General features: G+C 52.4%; 1 protein-coding gene across 2 annotated transcripts in view; it reads left to right on the top strand.

The window, feature by feature from the left end:
• Nucleotides 1–4,126: 4,126 nt before the first annotated feature.
• LOC148481238 (SH2 domain-containing adapter protein D-like) overlaps nt 4,127–6,000 on the top strand; it is a 34,404-nt gene continuing 32,530 nt past the window's right edge. The window contains exons 1-2 of one of the 2 annotated variants that reach the window (XM_088453775.1): nt 4,127–4,181; nt 4,589–4,681. The gene's annotated coding sequence lies outside the window, so the exon portion shown is untranslated. The other variant, XM_088453776.1, reaches the window with a different exon arrangement.

The following is a 6,000-nucleotide window of genomic DNA, read 5'->3' as shown; positions in this document are numbered from 1 at the left end:
TTTGTAGGTGGTAACAGGGGCTGGTCATTAAAAACGGGGGAGTGGAGGTACAAATGCAGGTGTGACTGAGTATCTCAGCGGCGTGTTAGAGGTGTGCATAATTATAAGACAGCATCATAGTACACGTCACCTGGCTTGTTTCTACACTGAAGTGCTCGCAGTGCTTGCGGCAGGGTATGGTCAACTTCAAACGCTGCAATAGCATCCGATGTACCGATGGTTGCATACACTTCCTGGACATGACGTGCACAAGTGGGCGTCTTAAAACAGGCTGGTGGGCGTCTGCATACACTATGTGATCGCTCTCTAAGAAATACTGGGCGTGCTAATGCATTGCTGTGCGACAGCACTGCCTACGCAATTTGCATACACATCGTGCGAGCGGCTCTGAATCAGGCCCAGAATGTATGCAGCAGTGCCGCCTGGTGCGTCCTTAGGATGCTTCAGACGGTCACACCGCTGCCCTTACAGCTCCTCGGAGCATCCTCAGGAAGCTCCGGGCAGTGCTGTAATCACCGGAGATTGTGGCCCCGCCCCATGTGACATCACACAGACGGGGGTGTGTCCTGCACCGCCACTGCAAATAATGTTATAGATATCAAAATGTCCCTCAGCAGAAAAACAGTTCCCCACCCCTGTCCTATCAACATTTTTTTCATGGCACCCTTAGGCCAAAACCTTTTTTTTATTGAGGAAGTTAGCAACATTTTGAAGTAAATTGTGCAGCCACATTGACCATAAATAAATTGATTTGGTGTTGGACCACCAACATGTGGCACCCCTGCAAGTGCCCCAGGGCACACCAGGGAACCACTGAACTAGCCTATTTATCAAAGGCTCATAGCAGGAGATATCTCATGTGTTACACAAAGTTATGCTGCAGATCGCAGTACCCATTTTTTTCAATAGGGACTGTGGTCTGGTCCAATTAATCAACTATCAATATTAGCTCTTTGGGGCTTGTCCCCATTAGCTAACTCCAGGCCTGATTCAGCAAGGAACGCAAGTGCTAAGACGCAGTCGGACGAATTTCGCAATCTGCGTATAAGTAGCAGTGCGCTAACCAGGCACTGCGATCGGATCTGCAATCGCAGTGTGTACGCAGACCCATCGGAAAGTGACGGGAAGTGCAGTTTGTGGGTGGTGACAGGGGGGGTGGTCTAGTGAACGCAGGCGTGTCAGAGGTGTGAATGAATTATCCACTGAGAACCCATACGCAGCCTGAGCACTCACTGAGTGCAGGAAGTTTAGCAATTCCTGAGTGAGGTCAGGTCAACCACTATATTGCGCATGGGTCCGATGGTTCTCGATTGTACCGATGTTTTCACAGTCTTGCTAAGTATTACAGATGTGAGTAAAGGGAAGGGGGCGGCTTCATGTAGTGCTGGCCGTCTGAGTATTGTGCTGCGGAGGCATTGCGATCGCATTCATTTGCATGTTTTTGCAGTGGCTGGGTGCGTGCGTCTTAGCACTTACGTTCCTTGCTGAATCAGGCCCTCCATCTCCAGATTGTGCAAGTTATTTTATCCTATGGGCTACACTATCACCTTAGAGGGCTCTTTGGATCCCTCTGCCATTGCTACGGGCATCTATAAAGTTCGCTGATAGGCCTCACAATAGGGAAAGTGCATGGCTGGAAGTGGAACAGATTACTTTTGGAAGCACTGTCCCGGCAAGCAAGCATTCTCTCTCCATCTCTCACCTTCTCCTGCCTCTCCCCATCTCTCACCTCCTCCTGCCTCTCTCCATCTCTCACCTTCTCCTGCCTCTCCCCATCTCTCACCTTCTCCTGCCTCTCCCCATCTCTCACCTTCTCCTGCCTCTCTCCATCTCTCACCTTCTCCTGCCTCTCTACATCTCTCACCTTCTCCTGCCTCTCTCCATCTCTCACCTTCTCCTGCCTCTCTCCATCTATCACCTTCTCCTGTCTCTCTCCATCTCTCACCTTCTCCTGTCTCTCTCCATCTCTCACCTTCTCCTGCCTGTCCCCATCACTCACCTTCTCCTGTCTCTCTTCATCTCTCACCTCCTCCTGCCTCTCCCCATCTCTCACCTTCTGCCTCTCCCCATCCCTCACCTTCTCCTGCCTCTCCCCATCCCTCACCTTCTCCTGCCTCTCTCCATCTCTCACCTTCTCCTGTCTCTCTCCATCTCTCACCTCCTCCTGCCTCTCCCCATCTCTCACCTTCTCCTGCCTCTCTCCATCTCTCACCTTCTCCTGCCTCTCTCCATCTCTCACCTTCTCCTGCCTCTCTCCATCTCTCACCTTCTCCTGCCTCTCTCCATCTCTCACCTTCTCCTGCCTCTCCCCATCGCTCACCTTCTCCTGCCTCTCCCCATCCCTCACCTTCTCCTGCCTCTCCCCATCTCTCACCTTCTGCCTCTCCCCATCCCTCACCTTCTCCTGCCTCTCCCCATCTCTCACCTTCTCCTGCCTCTCTCCATCTCTCACCTTCTCCTGTCTCTCCCCATCTCTCACCTTCTCCTGCCTCTACCCATCGCTCACCTTCTCCTGCCTCTCCCCATCTCTCACCTTCTCCTGCCTCTCCCCATCTCTCACCTTCTGCCTCTCCCCATCCCTCACCTTCTCCTGCCTCTCCCCATCTCTCACCTTCTCCTGCCTCTTCCCATCTCTCACCTTCTCCTGTCTCTCCCCATCTCTCACTTCTACTGCCTCTACCCATCGCTCACCTTCTCCTGCCTCTCCCCATCTCTCACCTTCTCCTGCCTCTCCCCATCTCTCACCTTCTCCTGTCTCTCCCCATCTCTCACTTCTACTGCCTCTACCCATCGCTCACCTTCTCCTACCTCTCCCCATCTCTCACCTTCTCCTGCCTATCCCCATCGCTCACCTGTCTCTACCCCATTTCTCAGCTCCTGTTTTGTCCCCTATCTCTTGTCTCCTGCATCTCCCCATCTCACTTCCTAACTCTTCCCCATCTCTGACCTCCTGCTTCTCCCCCATTTACCACCTCCTGCCTCTACCCATCTCTCACCTCCTGCCTCTTCCCATATCTCATCTCAGGCCTCTGCCCATCTCTTACCTCCTGCGTCTCCCCCATCTATCACCTCCTGCCTCTCCCCATCTATCACCTCCTTCATCTCCCCATCCCTTACCTGTCTCTACCCCATCTCACCTACTGTTTTGTCCCCTATCTCTTGCCTCCTGTCTCCCCCATCTCTCACCTCCTTCCTCTCCCTTTTCTCACCTCCCAACTCATGCCCATCTCTCACCTCCAGCCTCTCCCCTTCTCCTGCCTCTCCCCTGTCTCTACCCCATTTCTCACCTCCTGCCTTCCCCTCATCTCACTTCCTGTTTTGTCCCCTATCTCCTGCCTCTCCCCATCTCTCACTTCCTAACTCTTCTCCATCTCTCACATCCTGCCTCTTCCCATCTCTCACCTCCTGCCGCTCCCCATCTCTCACCTCCTGCCTCTTCCCATCTCTCGCCTCCTGCCTCTTCCCATCTCTCACCTCCTGTCTCTTCCCATCTCTCACCTCCTGTCTCTTCCCATCTCTCACCTCCTGCCTTTCCCATCTCTCACCTCCTGCCTCTTCCCATCTCTCGCCTCATGCCTCTTCCCATCTCACCTCCTGTCTCTTCCCATCTCTCGCCTCATACCTCTTCCCATCTCTCGCCTCCTGCCTCTTCCCATCTCTCGCCTCCTGCCTCTCCCCATCTCTCGCCTACTGCCTCTTCCCATCTCTCATCTCCTGCCTCTCCCCATCTCTCACCTCATGCCTCTTCCCATCTCTCACCTCAAACCTCTTCCCATCTCTCGCCTCCTGCCTCTTCCCATCTCTCGCCTCCTGCCTCTCCCCATCTCTCGCCTCCTGCCTCTCCCCATCTCTCGCCTCCTGCCTCTTCCCATCTCATGCCTCTTCCCATCTCTCGCCTCATACCTCTCCCCATCTCTCACCTCAGGCTCCTGCTTCTCCCCGGCCCCTTCTCTCACCTCCTGTCTCTCCCCCAATACCTCCCCCCGTGTGCAATGCAATCTGCAGGCTCCTTCAATCAGATACAGACTTTCTCCTCTCCCCCCAGTGTAACAAGGAGCCAGGACAGCCCCTCCTCTATTCATCTGCTGCTGCTGCCACCTCCTCCATCCTCCAACCACAGGGACAATAATAATAAGCTACTTGGATTTATTTGCTGCACGGGAACCAGTCCTCCTGCTCAGGTGAAGTTACAAGTGGGATACCGGGGCTATCTGTGGGAGTGGGCTCCCTCTGATCCTGGGGGCCACAACTTCAGAGAGTTAGTGGGATCCTGCCTGCATTCCGTGCACCCCTCCTCCGACTACTCCCCCACTCCCTTCATCCTTTGTGTGATGCGGACAATACACCGAGTGGTTACAGGCTGTGCAGCTTAAGGGGCCAACCTGTGGCTGTGACTTCCCAGCTCTTGCTGCACTGCATGCTCCAGCATGCCGTCACGTGGCTTGTCCCAGATGACTTGCTGGGACTTGTAGTTCCACATCCTAGGAGGATTGATCACTACTTGCCACAGGCTGCTGCAAAAAGATGGGAAGATGGGGTAGTTACATCAGATTACCATTGTCACTCATTTCTGTTCATTTTGTCACAGGTCTCCATCCCCAGCAGTGTGCTGGTCACCATGCACTAGTCTAGAAGTGGTCCAGAACACAGAAGTTGAGTTTGGGTGTCACATGGTGGCAGGGTAAGCCTTTCTCTGTATTAGTCTGTTTCATCCTCCTATCATGCTTTCCCTTACTTACCTAGCACAAAGCTGAGAGACATGTTTTGTTCCAGTTTATTATTATTATTATTTATTTATATGGCTCCACAAGTGTTCCTCAGAGCCTTACAAAGTACATAAACAATGACCAGTGACTTACAGTACAATGCAGGACAAGGACATGGATAATATACATTGCTACATTAGCGACCATAACACCCAAATAAGCAACAGCATAAGCAACCAAGGGGTCTATTTACTAAGCTGTGTTAGGAGATAAAGTGAACGGTGATAAGGTACCAGCCATTCAGCTCCTAACTGCCATGTCACAGGCTGTGTTTGAAAAATGGCAGTTAGGAGCTGATTGGCTGATTACCTTATCACTGTTCACTTTATCTCCTAACACAGCTTAGTAAATAGACCCCCCAAGTGTTATGGGGGGTATCCACTTAGCGATATACAAACGAGAGCATGATTGCGACATTGCAATCGTGCTGTCGTTTGTATAGCTAGTGATGTGCTAGGACTGAACGTTCACTCGTTCAGTCCCGGCACACCCCTCATCCCCGCACATGCTGAACCTGACGAGATCGTCAGGTTGACCTGCATGTACGGGCGATGTCGGAAGCGACCCGCGGGCACGTGCATCGCGGATCGCTTCCGTCCAAAACATCCCTGATGCATGCACGATGCATACGCGATTTGCAAGCGATTGCACGATAATGACATCGTTATCGTGCAATCGCTTGTTTAAATCGCTTAGTGGATACCCCCCATTAGGTGCCCTAGTGGAGAGTAAGGAGTAGATGAAAGCAAAGTAAGGAGAAGCACAAGAGGGTAGAGGGCCCTGCTCGTAAGAGCTTATATTAAATATATTAAAATAATCGTAATTCTTTTCATCCTTTTGTTCCTCATGCTCTGTTGGCGCACTGAACGCGGAAGATACTGGCTTCATGCCAGAATCTACAGCGCATGAACGGGTCTCCGGGAAAATGGCGTCGGCGCCTATTTCCCAGGGACATCTTTTCTGCGCATGTGCAGGTCACCGGGGAAATGTCCGCCGCCATTTTCCCAGTGATTTTTTGCTGCTGTGCAGCGGCGGTCCAGCGCTGCGGAGCAGCACATCGGAAATCTGTGGAGAGGTAAGTATTTATTAACTATGGGTGCAGGGTGTGCGGCCCCTCTGGACCCAGGGGCCCGTGTGCACCACACACCTTGCACCCATTATAAAGACGCCTATGATCGCCGCCAATTAGTATTAAGACATCACCACACTAGTTGAGTGATACTCATTCCAATGA

Source organism: Taudactylus pleione, unplaced genomic scaffold, assembly GCF_031769625.1.
Source record: "Taudactylus pleione unplaced genomic scaffold, aTauple2 ptg000587l, whole genome shotgun sequence".
Taxonomy (NCBI): Eukaryota; Metazoa; Chordata; class Amphibia; order Anura; family Myobatrachidae; genus Taudactylus; species Taudactylus pleione.
The sequence above is the reverse complement of the archived record's forward strand: the minus strand, read 5'-3'. Positions and strand labels throughout refer to the sequence as shown.